General features: G+C 42.8%; 1 protein-coding gene across 4 annotated transcripts in view; it reads right to left on the bottom strand.

Moving 5' to 3' along the window:
- Window positions 1-15710, bottom strand: part of Tsp26a (Tetraspanin 26A) — a 125956-nt gene that overhangs the window by 48657 nt on the left and 61589 nt on the right. The window lies entirely within an intron of this gene.

Genomic DNA, 15710 nt, shown 5'->3' with positions numbered 1-15710 from the left:
GAAACGTTTTATAACCGATTTCTAGAAACGTTACTCATGAGTAAAAATGTCCATTCGAAAAACGTTCGATGGACCGTTTCTTTTCCGATAAAATAACGTTTAAAAAACTATTATAGAAACGTTTTGTTTTAATAATAAAGACATTTTAGATAAAGACATTTAAAATTCCTACTTTTCACGTCTTTTGAACGTGTTTATGACGTCTTTGAGACATGCGTGAGAATGTTCTAGAAGCTTTATGCATATATCATCTATGACGTCTATTCTTTTTTGAAAAAATTCCTGAACTGGCGCACATTCGTGCAATAAGAGTTAAAGTAAAACAAAATATACTTGTCTTACTCTAACTTAATTGCATTACTGATGTGCACCAGTTCATGAAGGATTCTTCAAAACGGAACACACGTATAAATGTTCTTTCAATGGCCACGTTCAGCAGAAAGGAACAATTTAACAAATAGGTATTTTTGTTAACTGTAGAAACGTAAAAAATACGTTTCTTAAATCATGGTTTCAAAAACATTTTTGTTCAAACGTTTCTTAATGGTTCTTTACGGTTATGAAACTATGTATACGTTCAAAAAATGTATATAAAACTAATATGAGCTACCTGGGATAAAGCTTTCATTCTCGTTTGCTTTTTTTTACGGGAAATTAACGTTTCGGGAGATATTTCGCATATATCTTATCTTGCGGCGTGATGTGTAACGATTCGCTTCCACATCGAATATATGTCATTGTCAGAAATCTTTTACGTGTGTGCATGTGTGTATCAACTTTTACTAGTTATTTAGCGACTCGGCGCAAACAGTTGCGCCGACCGCGACGTACGTGCATCCGGGGCGTTGTAAATCAATTTCAGCAAATCCGATGTAACGCGGATGTACCGATATTACTTTAAAGGATTACGGATGCGGCGCGCGTGTTTACCGAAATGAAATAGCCGACTGATAAATGCGACCGGCGATGGCTACACGGAAGTCCGTCGTTACTCCCGCGCGCTAAGCCGATTTTTATTTTATCGCTGCACGCCGTGAAGCGAATGTTATCCAGCCGCAAGAAAATTGAAGATATTTGTTCCCCTCGCGTATAAACTTCGCGTCCATACTGCGTCTGAACGCTGAATGAAACCGATCGCGAATTCGATGGAACGCACGATGAAAAGAGAAGAGTCACTTACAAGATAATCAATTCGTGTCGTCATTTATGTGTATATCAAAGCGATTGTGTTTTTCTTGATGCGCGGTTATATTTATAGTATTTTGTAGGAATAGTAAAGAAATGGGCGGTTTATTAAAATAGTTGTTTTTTGAGTGTGTAAGACAATGTCGTAATGGTTTCATTCTACTTATATGTAGCTACAGGAAATCGAAGGAGAATATTGTATAAAAAATCAAAGCCCATGCCGAAAAACACTCAAACATTCTTGTGCAAACCTTCGATATCAAACTTACCCTACGATGCAATTCTCGCGAATTCGAATGAGTGCGCCCCGTCAGGTATCTCGTCGGTCGTGCTTTATAACAGCGTGTAAACACACATCACCCCCAGCATACTCCGGGATGCAGTTCGCTAACGGCGCATGCATACAAATGCAGCGACATCGATTCCTTCGCACGTGCCCGTTACTGAACTTTGTGCCCAGTTTTCGTGTGTAAACGCGACCTAAAAGCCCGATGAATTTCGCGAACTGCCAATAAACAAACACCGCACTCGCCGCGAGACGCTGCTGCAGTTAGTTTCAGGCAAACGTTGGAAAGAGGTCGATTAGTACCGTCCACTCGTATTCAAAATAATACGATGCAAATGACGGTGAAAATGTGTCTCTCTCCACACGCGCAAAAATCGAGATAACATGAATCACTTACCTCTACGAGAAAATTAGTTTTAAATTTTTTATACAGGTTTTTAGAGATATAAATAAGTTCTTTCAGAGAAATGCGCATCACATAAAATGCGGCCGCATTAAAATAGTTTTAAGTAAATTTTGAACGCATGAAATATAGGCACTAGGCACATATATTTTGTTGAAGAATAATTCTAAAATTACCCTTTTTCATGAAATAAACAGTAATTGTATTTTACTAAGATATAAATAGGAAAGAAACCTGGATGGCGTTTTGAAAAACGAATACCTTCCGCCAGCTAGAAGAGTCACGTGCATAGCTTTACCGATGCAACTCTCCGGGTCGTAGGTTGAATTAAAAATCCGGAGATTTTTCACCGGAAGAAATCTCTGGGTGGTTTAAAGCGTTTTCCCCGTTCGCCATCGCTCTCCGCGATTCGACCGAAAGACGAGAGAGACGAGGGGGAAGAAGTGAAATCATTTTTGGAGGAAATAGAATTTTCAGAGGAAAAGTTGGAAATACTTGGAATACATCCCACCGCCGCGCGCGCGGTCGGGTCAATAATCTTCAGGTACCGAAGAGGAGCGCCAGTGGAAAAGTCATCGACGGGCAAACATCATGACCGGATTGCATTTATAAGTTTTAAGTGAGAGCCCAAACGGAAGGCTAACTTCCGCCGTCGCGAACGTGGAACGTGGTACGTGCCGGGGAAGTTCTCAGGAGCGGCAAAGTCGCAAAGTGCTTTGAATAAAAAATTGGGATGCGGCCGGCGGATACATGTTTTATAGAGCACGCGGTTTATATATGAGGTAATTACGGGAGAGAGAGATAGAGAGAGAAAAGTGCGAGAACCTGTTCGGTGAATCCTGTACGGTGATCAATACGAGATTTTCTTTAGCATCTTAACAAGAAAACTCATACCTATATACATATAATCGGTGTACCAGGATAACTAGGATAACTCGAGCATGTATATAGTAATTACATTTTTTATTATTATATACTATATAATCTGTAATATAATAATGATATAAATGTTACGTTTATAAAATTATATATAATAAATATATAATACATTAGTTATACATATTAAACAACATTAATATAACACTTCTGTTTTGGTAAACGCATTAGCGCATTTTACACTGAACAAAAGTTTTGGTTATAATAACCAAGGCTTGGTGAAATAGCTTCAACTAAAGGGTTTAGTGATTATGACAAAATATTTGGTTAATGTTAACCAAATTTGTTAACATTAACCAAATTATTTCGTCATAATCACTAAACCCTTTAGTTGAAGCTATTTCACCAAGCCTTGGTTATTATAACTAAAACCTTTTTTCAGTGTAGTAACTGTTACTGTCATTCTCATATGTAAAATTTGATAATAGGTATTAATTAATTGTCAGTACTACGTGTATACGACTGACTTCTAGTTTTATAGATGACCATTTCTGGCTCGGGCAGTACAAGCCGACTTTATCAACGCGATAGATTATTTAAGATGAAGCTTGCAACCGTGATAAGAAATATCGAGTTACGGTCGAGCGCCTCTGAAATTTCTATCACCTTGTCGACAGAGGGGTATCGATCCTTTTTTCTGCCATCCCGGTGAGGGTGCGAGGCGTGCAACAGGCTGACGGAAGTTATTCGCGCAGCTGTCGCAGTTCTTACCCTAAGAGTTTCATCCTCTTTACGTAATTCCGTTGTGATTAAGCGAGCGCCTTCGAAAATGTAACAAACCTCGTTGGAATAAAGTTTGCGCGCGCGTTACTAACTATCCTTAATGTCACGGATACCGAGTATAAACTCGGCACGAAGCCGCTCTGAATCGCCCGCCTCGCGACAAAAATCGTTCCCGTTTAATTGCCATATCCGTTAATTTCAATTTACATTCTCTATGGGCGATTCTTTTAAGTTATAAACGTTTTCCGACGCGATCAGTTTTTATTCGAGCGATCGGTACATTTAAAAGTCCCACCGTGATTTTTCAATGTTAATTATTCGTGGATTTACGTAGCCTCTGTTTTTATAATTTGTAATTTATAATAACGTTTATTCGTTTTGACGCAATGACATTATAGGGCGCCGGCTCGCCGGCTCGCCGGCTTCGCGAATGCGATATAAACAATTACGGCATCGCGAGCGTGATTCGATTGTGAGAGAGCGACAAATATATCGTGTAGAAATGCTTGCCGCGGTACGACGAACTCGCTTATTTTCAACTTGCCGCGGTTTTCAACGACACGCACGCCCGAAAAATCTGGCTTAGTTTCCCTGGAGTTGGAGTCTTTTCATTATACGACAGCTGCGCGGCTGTTTCCGAGCGAGAAAAGGACGATCCGCGCTTTTTTCCTTCCCTTGTTTTTTTAGAGATCGGATCGGAAACTCCGGGGCTGTCATTCCCTTAATGAGAGGGGAGCGATGTAGTTACCCGACGACCGGGGCACGTCCATGTAACTTTTCCACTTTTCGCAATTGACACTCGTCAATTTAATTATCGGCGTTACGCGGTTACGCTACGGGGATGGGTTCGGCGCGGAGAGCTCCATAGCAACAGCACGAAGCTGAAGAAGACGCGCGCACCGTTATGATGTGAGCTCGCAGTTTTTAGCGAGTTATACGATAAATAATAGCATTAACGGTAGCATCAGTCTCAGACACGGGCTTACGACCGTTCCGCTCCTTTCTCTCCGTCCTCGTCTCTACCGAATGTATTTCCCAGATTGAGCACGAAAGCATTACTCTTCTGGCACTAGGGTAAAGTCCGGCCGCGAGCCCGTAAAGGCGGCGACAGCGACTTTAGTATGCCGAACGGGGGTGGTGGGTTAAGGATTTACGAAAGTGCCGATAGAAGGGGCAATAAAGGGAATGCACTTGGAACATTTGCTCATTTTATTTTCCTCATCGATTTGACTGAGGTGGGGCCGCACCGGCGCGACTTTGTCCCCCCCCCCCCCCACGTGCGTTACCATAAAACTTAACTTGCGGATCAGACGCCAGGAAAGAGAGAGAATCTATCGAGCAGAGTTTATGGAGGGTGAATTGCAGCGGTATATATATTCGGGTAGAACGCGAATCTCTGAGTCTTTGATTGGAGAAAAAATGCTTCTGCATGATTGGCGCCGCTATCGATTTTCGAGGACGAGGACGCGCGCGAATGAATTCATCGTTTCATAGCGGCGCGTGATACATCTCGCATGCACGCTTAATCAAAAAGTTACAGTTTCATTAACACTATTAACAGCTTACGGCTAATCGAACTTGCGAGGCTTGATTTATTAATGCTGATGATATTAAGCGGTCTTGTTGGTAGGGTTGCAGAGAAACTGAAATCGGGAACTTTGGTGTCGAATTCAGATAGTTTAGAATGAATCGATGAATGAACTATTTTTATATTTTCTCGATATAAAGAATGATGTCAATGGAAGTTGCTTTTGCCCACTTTGACACTTGAATTTCGTTACTTTTTAAGAAATAAATGTCTCATTTTGATGTGTGGTGCACTTATTTAATTATTTATATACATTTTTTGTTCATCGATCGAGATGTGGCTTTTTCGGACTACGTTCCAGAAAAAAAGAAAAAACCAATGAAATTACGTAACGTGCGATTTCAGTGCGCGAGGATTAGGAGCAGGCGAAATAGAGAAACCGAAAGCGGAAGACTGCGGAAGACACGTTCGAGCAACGTCGGAAACTGCCGCTGGGCATCGCGAGAAACGCAATCAACTCTTTAAAGAACACAATCGTTTGCTACGGATTTCTGCTTTCCCATTCAGTTACGTTACATCGGAAATAGTTGGCGTAGTACAGAGATAATTGAATGAGTTTCTTATCATGTCAATCATGTAATTGCTTCAATTCGGGCGAGCCATGACGATGAAATTTGTACACGTATGATCAATCCAATTACTTTTCGGTAGTTATTATTGTATCGCGATATATAATTGCTTTATCTCTTATATATATTTCTTTCACGCTCTATTACGTTTCGATCTTAGAGTTTAGTCTCAAAGATCGGACGTTGTCCTTCGACGGACGGAAGCTATTCTGCCGCAGCAGGGAGGGAAAGAAATGGAGAGAAGTATCGTTTAGGCCATTGAGGGTAAATACTCTCGAGAGGCGAACGCGCTAGGATAAAAAAAATGGCAGGCCAACTTTTACAACGAGAAGCAGAGCAAGGGGGAGGGTAGGCGCTCGAAAGCGCTGAGCTTTTCAGGACGAGAGTCCCGCGGGGAATTCAAACACGATCGGTTCGGACCTATTTCGCGATTTTCTCCAGACATGCCATCAGCGGAATGACAAATGGAGGCTGCGCCCTTTTACCCGCCTTCGATTATCCATTCGTCCTTCGTCTCGGTCCTTCTCTCCTCTCTGCTCTCTTTGTTGCTCCCTTCCTCTATCTCTCCCTCTCTCCCCCCCTCTCCCTCTCCTCTCTCCTCGGCTGTCGTCAATGCCGCTGTTTCGTGGTAGTTCGAGTCGAATGCCGCTCGAGAAAATCGATTACCAGTCTTTGAAGAGACGAGTACACGAGGCGAGTTCAAGCTAGGATCTACGATGCGCCCGGGTCGTCGAATGCGTCGCACAGGGGTGTTCATGAATTTTTGAATGAATCCACGTTCTCGAATCACGTAGAATTCTCATCTGCTTTGAGAACGTTATTGTCTCCACTGTTGCGTAACCAACAATGAATCGCCATCTCTTTCTCTCGAACTCGTCTGTTTCATTCAAGTAGACCTTATGCTTTCATTTTATGTAGGATTTGAAGTCACCGGTCCTCCGCGATATTACGGAAATTGAAGTCTCTTTCTGTCTCCGCAGGCTTTCGGGAATTAAACGACGCGCGCGCGTGCGTATTTGGAGATTAAACACGGGACTCGCCCATACAGAAGGCGGTATTTCGTTTATGAACGTAACTACAAGTGTACGAGAAGAGCACACGAAAGCGCCGTATATTGGCTGTCTCGGCGCCGGCAAACATCTGCTACGTACTTGTAAGCAGAACCGTGGAGCCGAAGCTGCGCGATCGAACAACATGGAAACGTCGTGTCGGGATAAAGATTTACATGCTCAGACCGATTTGCGAAGGAATTCACTCTCCGTTTGTCGGAACGCATGAGAAATCACGAGCAGCATCGTGCGGTTAGAGAATCTCTCATTACCGAACGTCAATTAGCGAAGATGGGAATCGACTGAGCCAATTTTCACGAAGGGTTTCTTCTCTCGTTTCGACATTTTGCATGAAGCTGCTCATCTCTCCGATATCGTATGTGGATTCTCATTCGAATATTACAGGCGAGGCGAGATAGGAGGGAGGATGGTACGTTTCGCAAGAATATCGACATATCAGCCGGGCTTTATAAAGTAATCTCGCTTTCCGGCAACGCTACATCGGAAATACAGGCGTGTATTCTATCTAAATATTGCATCTCACAAACTCGGACCGCTCGGACGGCAAATTAATCGTCGTGGCCCGGTCGCGCGCGCTAAATCGAGACGCAGCAGGTACGATCGAAGCCGGCGCGCGACTGACTTTTATCGTTGCGTTTATTCGGTGACAATCTTGACAGTCTTCCATAATTTCCCAGCTATTTATTAAACCAGAAATGTCTTTCTTACGCGGATGTCGGATCGCACATGCCGCGTTCAGCGAGACCGAGAGGCGAAAGCGAGAAGTTCAAACGCATGGCAAAGTATTTCGCTTATGAGGCCGAAATGCCAACAGGAGAGTTTCGGGAATCTCGGTTCCGAACTGCTGTTCGCATGCCACGGGTACAACGGCAGCTGCCTCGGCAAGAGCAATTTCAGCTGTCTTGAAATATCGTTGTGTAGCGAGCAAGAGACAATCGCGGGACTCAATGATGTGGAAATAGTGCAGTTCGCTCTCTCGGAATCGTCGCATTGTATCGTTACACAAATCCTTGTCGGTGAAATTCGCTTCGTTATATACGTCGAATTTAATTTGTATTGGGTCTGAGTTTTGTAACTCGATTCAGCGCGATGTCTGCATAATGGGTTTAAAAGTAAAGCGCAAACGCTTTTGGCGAAAGATAGGAGCAAAATTGTTTCGCGCGCTCCACCAACCTTGCTACATTAATTCGAGTGCTGCATTCGAGGCGTTAAGGGTAAAAATTAACGATGCATTTACCGAAAATATATCAGTCAGAGAGCGAAATAAAGTTTAAATTGAAACATTTGCTACGGTCGTCAGTTGTTAGCGACGAAATATTTTTCAAAATGTTCACTTATTGTTAGCTCTTGTATACTCGATCTCGGCGTCTTATTCAACTCATTTTCGTGCTTAAAACGGCAACACAATGTAATTATTGTTTCCAGCGAAATTTCGTCTAACCACATTTAATGCGAAAAGCACAGCGCGAATAGTCGGTCGGCGGCGGCGGCGGTTTCCGACGGTCTCCACTCGATGGAGAGGCAAGTGCCAGGTTCGTTACGGCTTAATACTTTTGTGCACTCACACGTGCATTCTACCTTAACCGCGTCTCCGCGGAGCAAAGTGAAGCGGACGGGGAATTTACGAGCTGCAGGAATTGCATGGGTGAAAATTTCCCGTGACGTACGTCGCATCCGACCTTTGGTGCGAAGCGGCCGACTCGCTGGTGAAAAATGCTGGTGCGAGAAAGACGAGGAATAGGAAACCCGCAAGACGTGTCTTCATAAAAGTCTGCTGCGAGAGGAAGGCGATTCGCCTTTTCGTCGCGATGGTACGCGAGAGAGAGAAAGCGAAAGAAAGAAAGAGAGAGAGAGAGAGAGAGAGAGAGAGAGAGAGAGAGAGAGAGAGAGAGAGAGAGAGAGAGAGAGAGAGAGAGAGAGAGAGAGAGAGAGAGAGAGAGAGAGAGGGATTGTTGGGATTAAATTTCGGCGTGGTGGTAGTGCCTTATCGATCGGCGAAAGAGAGAGAAAATGCTGTGCCCGGTTTATTATGAATTTTCTTTGCAACGATTCCTTTTTCATTCGAGAAAATGTCTCGCTGAGAAGCCACGACACTAATGGAAACGCCGTTTAATCATTTGCAACCTATTCTCTCCGAGTCTAAACGAGTAACGTTATCCGATCTTTGGAGAAGATCATCGTTCGGAAAATTTCATCGGGGCTTATTCCGAAGTCGGCCACTAATTAGTTCGCGGGAGTCCGCGGCTTCGTTCGGCGTGGAATAGCTGTGGCTATTAGCATCGGTTTCTCGGTCGGCGGAAAAAATGGAGTTCGAGGCCGGCAGTGCTCGTGGCTCTTCATTAAAACGATGCGCCCCGGTATTATCCCCGAGGAGGATAAATTCCTCCGGGCGTAGGGGGCTAAAATTGCGGGCGCCGCGCCGCGCGGGTTATCGCACGCTATCGCGGAATCGATTTACGACTGGGCCGGGTACACCCGGCCTTATTACCAAGGTAATACCTCATTTTCCAACATTAATTCTACCTTCTGACACGAAGCTACGCTTCCAAGGCCGAAACGGGAAAATAAAGGTACCGGCTCTCACGGGCGAACGTACTGTTCGCGTAAGTGACGTGCGCTAATTACCGTTTTTTCTTGCTGTTTCCGTTCCAGAATTTTTACGTTGAACGAGTTGACGAGTGACGCGTAATGACGATCGAATGAGTCTTCTTTTTCCTCCTCTTTTTTTCGTTCCTATCTTGTGACTTTTTTCGTTTGTTATGCCCTTGATCGTCTCACTTGTGTTTCTCGCGAGTGATTAAGAGGGGAAAAAGAGCCGTAGTAGGTAAGTATCTTCGTTCGCGTAAATATACATGCGAGGGCAAAACACTATTAAACTCCTACTGGAAATCCCGCTCTTGCATACCGCCCCGCAACTTTTAATCCTTTCTTGCGTGTGTGTGCGTGCGCGTGTGTATTCTGGGATGAAAGTTGGAAAAGAGTTTTTAATCTTTTACCCCTGCATTCTCTTCCTAAGGCATTAATCTCTTAATTATTCCGCTACTTGCATGAACGGAGCCATCCATTTATCTAGATGCGTGGGAGTGTGCATCAAAATTTGTTATTTCCAAAGCTACATCGAGATCATTTGACGAAGTCAATTGCTGAAATTGGATGAGAAAGTTTTTCTTTTCCAGAACAAGTCTTCAGAGACTAGAATTCCTCGGAATAGGTCTCCAATTCTCTTCCAGAAATGATTCGATTCGCGGAAGAATTCTCTCATCGCGCGACACGCGCAGATATGACACTTTCCCGGCGTAAATTGACATTGAATTCGCGCGACTCGTTAATTTCCCAAGGGTCATTCCGAGAATGTCGAAGCTCCGTCGTCACGTATAGATACCGGGCGGTCCTTGAAAGCGAAACGAGAAAGAATCGCGGCACCTTCTGTTCTCTCTGGCACGGGAGTCCGCGCCAGGAAAAGCATTCGTCATCGTTGCTTCCGACGCGCGACGCCGCGACGGTCGGGAGTAGTTTTGATCCCGTTGCCATTGCCGCTTTCGCTCTCCCTCTCTTTCTCTCTCTCCCCCTTTCCCTCCCCCCCCCTCTCTCTCTCTCTCTCTCTCTCTCTCTCTCTCTCTCTCTGTCTTTCTCCCCTTCGCCGGTTTCAGCTGACAGGCTTGTAATAAAGGGTTAAGGCGCGAGCATTAATCAAGACGTAGCAGACATCCGTAGGAAATATCTCGCGCAATATACGCGTCCCGGCGTAGAACACCTCGCGAAACTTCCGAAAGATCGTTTTCGGGTGCGACGAGTTCGCCAAGATCACTTCCAGCAAATTACGTTAGGAGGACGTTAAATTTGTCGATGTTGCGGATTCGAGCGATAATACAAAGTAAATGATATGCAGTTGAGCGGGAATTGAAAATTGAATGTCAAATAACCGATCTTTATTATCACGATACATCTTACATTTATTTCCAAGATGTGTATCGGATTTAATTAATACATAATAGTATTTTGGAAAGAACAAACACACAAAAGTAGGTCTTCGATAAAAGAGGACATCTGAATTAATAGATACAGCTTAAAGAAAATAATTCGAAATTGAATCTTAATTTATATAAGTATTTTTTTTGTATTCTGTACATTGAAGTTTCCAAGAGAAAGCTATGGCTATATCGTGGATTTCATGGCATTGGCAGTTCACATCAAAGTATTAAAGTCAATTCACGCTACGCGTCGTGTCAACGTCACGTCAATATCAATGTCATGAGTGGCATCTCATCGTCACAATTCTATCATCAAATTTTTATCTGTCCGAAATTGAAAGCCATTGAAGCTGCCTTCGCCACTCGGATCCGTCATGATCAATTTTATATATTAATGCTTAAAATATAAAGTGAATTATCGTTCGTAGGCGGTAATATTTAAACATAATTAGCAAAGCCCCATATGCTTCAAAAAGTAGCAAGTAATGTAACCTGCGCATAAAATCTTTCCGAGCACAAGACCGAACGTTTCATTCGCGCGAATTATAACTGTCTGGCCGCCCCGCGTTTTCCGACGACAGCGAGATTGTCGCGACAATTTCCTTCACAAAATAAGGACGGCCGGCTGCTTCGGGTACCGCGCGTTTTAATGGTCGCGATATTTCAGAAACTGGCGCGCGGCATTAAGGAGACGCCGAGCGGAATGACGCGGGCAGGCTCTTCCGCATTCCGCGCGCGCGAAACGCCCGCGCCGCGGCCGCGTGGCGCGCGAGAGAAAAGCGAGAATTTATTCGATTCCATTAAAGCTAATCTCTCGCCGTCGCGAGATAAGTTCCCTCGAATTAAGTCGTGAAATATGATTCGCGCCTTTGTGGCGCGCACCGCTGTGTACTCGCATATTTAATACTGCCCAGTTACGGCCGCGCCGAAACGTACGAGCCCGGAAATGGGAACGATAATTCGCCCCGTCGCGAGCCGGATCATTTGCCTGGATTTGCGTTTCCCGTCTTCAACGAGATCGAAAGTCGAGGCGTCAATTTTCTTGGAAACATGACGAATCTCTTCTCCTAAGCTTCTTTTCATAAACAAGACATTCGTAAAAAATTATATTATATTATAGAAACGCGATTTCTCGGCGCAAAATAAATCGATAAATAAATAGTGCGAATAATCCATTTAAATTTTTTAATACGTTAAATCGGTGCCACTTGCACGTCGTGAGTGTAATTTGAATATAACACTTGGCCTCGGGATTGCGGCGACAAATCCGCGCGCAAACTTCCACCCGGTATATATTTACAAGCGGACGGTAATTCTTTTGCTGTAGTGCGAAAAGCCTTTCTTTTTTAGCCCAGATCCTTTAACATCGTCCCGGCGAACCCGTCGCTCCCTCCGTCGCGTCGCTAACGTCGATTTAGTCGTCTGCTTTTCGGTCGACGCGAACGGATAGAAATAATTCAGTTGTTGACGCTTGTCCGCAGACGAAAAGCGGTAATTCGGTTGTCGGTCTTCGTTCACGGACACGTAAAAGAACCGACGTTAATTGAAGTTCCATGAAGTTATTATCCTCTCGAGGTACAAACGACGAATATAGAATGGAAAAATGAAGTTCGCGCGTATACATGGACCATTTATTTTGTCGGAGGCGCAGGTTTTGAAAAGCTCGTTAAAGCGGATACGCGACGTAAATCCGCATTTTTACCTCAATTTACCCTGAAAATTTTCGTTATATCATTCTCAAGGCAAACGACGGATGTATTAGATAATCTTGTATCCTGCCAACTTTTCGACATATTATTCATTTTATATCTGTCATTCCAATCTAGTGCATACAAGCCTTTATTTTTTTCTTGATATCCCTTAACCACAGTTATAGTTTATTGTGCATTTATCTAGGAAATTTTTCTCCCCGAATGCCGATAAATCTTTATCGTCTTTGTTGTTAAACCAATATCGAATGGACGGGTTAAGCGGAAGAGCACGCGATACCGGTACGATCAAAGATGCCCGCCTAAAATTTACGAGCCACATGGCGTACACGTTACGACGGGGACGAGTCATACTTGGTGTATCAATACTCGTACCGGTCCCGGCATGGAACTTTTGTCGACGTTTTATTAAATCTGCGAACTCTGCGGAACCGTTATGCTGCAGGTGCAGCGGATATACCTTTCGTCGTTACCAGTCGGCCTCCACTGCTCGATGTTTTCAAATCTATAGGAAAACCTCCCGCGGGAAGAGGAACTCGATACGCGAGCGACGTATGAATACACTTTATAGCCGGGAGAGCCTCGCTCAATCTCTTTCATCATACCGTTTAGTCAGTATCAAAACAGTCGAGATATTTCTACGTTTAACAACAACAAGGTCTTTTCCATGGATAGTTTTATATAAATAAGAGAAGAGAGAAAGATGGTAGAATAATAATTACATCTTAAGGAAATATTGCGGAATCGACAATAATGAATTATTGAATAGCGATGCGAATGACAAGTGAACCGATAAAACTACACCGCAATCTACGGGGACTTTGCTAATCGCTACATCCCCGGAAAGGGTGATCGTTTAATGTCAACGTTTTCCAGGCCTGGATACGGAATGATTTATCGGTCGAGTATCGGGAAAAGTATCGCTTCCTTTTGTCATCGTGAAGGTTGTATTGCGCGAACGGTGAAAGTTCCGGGAAGACGGCCGGGAAGATGGCGAGTGTCATTAACCGATAAATGAAAATAGTAAATAATTTTCCGTGGACCATCTTCGTCGGAAAAAGATTTCTTTCGCTGGAAACTCCGCTTCCGCCTTGTGGACTTTCTACCTTCCTTAAGTTCTGACCAAAGTCTCGTGCTTCGGAAATTTTCGATTGCTATGCGCTGCAATTGTGCATCGGAAGAACGTTAAAATTATCGTCGATAAAAGAGATTCTTGCGAGTTCGTGATTGTTCCTTTATATGATGCTTGGAATCCTAGTTAAAAATTATAAAGTGGAAGTTCGATTAATGGCCGCATTAAACATAATTAAATAATGAAGCGATCGCTATTATAGTTATATGTATGCACGTTCGTATTTTGTTGAAACAAAATTTCGCCTGCTTGTTATTTCCGATGCCGGTCCGGGTAATTTTGACACACGGCTTCGAAATTGCAATTCCAATTACGAATTCGGCACTTGAGTAAAACTGCGTCCACACTACGAGTACAATAACAAAAAATGTTATATAGAAAAGTTATACAAGTTGTTACAAAAAGAGAAGAAAAAAAACGTAACGTTATATAACATTTTTCGTGTTATATAGCAATGTTATATGTTATCCGTCAGTTGTCGGTAGAGATCAAAGAAAGTTATAAAACTGCTAGTCTTTAGTAAGCTGCGTCTACACTATATAATAAAACACGTTATATAGCAAAGTTATACAACTTGTTACAAAAAGAGAAGAAAAAATGTCATATAACATGGTGTTATTTAACATTTTTCGTGTTATATAGCAAGTTATATGTTATCCATCAGTTGTAGGTAAAGATCAAAGGAAGTTATAAAACTTCGCTATATAACATATTTTAGTCAGTCTACACTTGAAACTTGTTGTAAAACAAGTCCATTTGATTTTGTTCAGAAGTTTAGTCTTGTTTTTACTGCATCTCGAAATGTTGCGTTCTTTCTACCTATATCTTATGGCCGATTTTGTTTATGAGGTATCCAAAATCAGAACTTGTCATTCTTGCAAAGTTTTTAAAACTACCGTCCGTTCAAATTTCTCCCGTCAATAGATCTCTATCATCTCCTTCAAGATCTGCTAAAAGGATTGTACCACTATATTTTTTTTCGAGCTTCTAATGATGCTCACACCTAGAATTGCCGTTTAGTCCTAATATGTTGTCTAGCCAAAATTTACAGAAACTGCTACTGCGAAATATGCATCCTTTACGTTTGACGCCGTTATCAATACTGAAACCTCAATACTGAGATGAAAAATGTTTTACAACTTGTTACATAAAATTATTTTTACAAAAATAGTATTATCCAATAACAAGTTAAATAAAGTTATATAACAAGTTGTACAACAATGTTAAAAACAAATTTATTATATTACGGTGTTTTGTTATACAGTGTAAACGCAGCTTAACGTCGTATTCGCGACGTACAATTCCGGCACTTTTGGAGATTAAACGTCGATGTAGCGCGATAAAGTGCTGTAAAGGACGACACCGGTAATCGGAAATATTTCACGTTATTTCCCTCAGGCAAGATCGAAACATTATATGCAAGCCATATTACCATTCCGCGCGTCGTCGTACCGCGGATACGTGCCCGGAAAGAATATACGCCGCGCACTTTTCGCAGACAGACAGTTAAGCTGGCCACACACACTTTTTCGTAACAGTAACAGTAGGATTTTAACCTATCGCGTTGCTCGATTCGGGAACGTACAGCCGTACGTTCCCGAATCGAGCAACGCGATTGGTCGAAACTCTACTGTTACTGTTACGAAAAAGTGTGTGTCCGGGGCCTTACACACACGCGTGCACGGGACGATCGTGCATGCGCGCAAAAAGTCCGTGGGAGATCCGCGAAGACAGAAATTGTCGAGATTTACATTCCAGATTCGAGGCATATTCGAGCGTGAAAGCACCGAAAATTAATGGTTCGTTGAATTTATAGCCGAGTTTGGTACAACCGTGCCTGTCGAGCTTATCTTGTAACACTGCGTTTAACGATTTCCCTTCCTTCCCGCCCTTCGTCCTTCTCGCATGAAGACATACGCGTCATTAATCTTTAACAATTGGAGAGGCTTCAACGCAGTAGCGGCCTATAATCCCTTGAAAATTTGAGATAATTGATCCTCAATAGAGAATATTCAGTTAGTTATGTATTCAATTTTTATGAATTATTATCGATAAATTGCGTGACTTATTTATTTACTCCGACTTTTATTTACTCGGTTAAATAAAATAATTTAATTTGGTTTTGCCAAATATTTAAA

The sequence above is a fragment of the Temnothorax nylanderi genome, unplaced genomic scaffold (genome assembly GCF_030848795.1).
Source record: "Temnothorax nylanderi isolate EJ_2023f unplaced genomic scaffold, tnyl_v1.0 TNYL_tig0065_pilon, whole genome shotgun sequence".
Taxonomy (NCBI): Eukaryota; Metazoa; Arthropoda; class Insecta; order Hymenoptera; family Formicidae; genus Temnothorax; species Temnothorax nylanderi.
The sequence above is the reverse complement of the archived record's forward strand: the minus strand, read 5'-3'. Positions and strand labels throughout refer to the sequence as shown.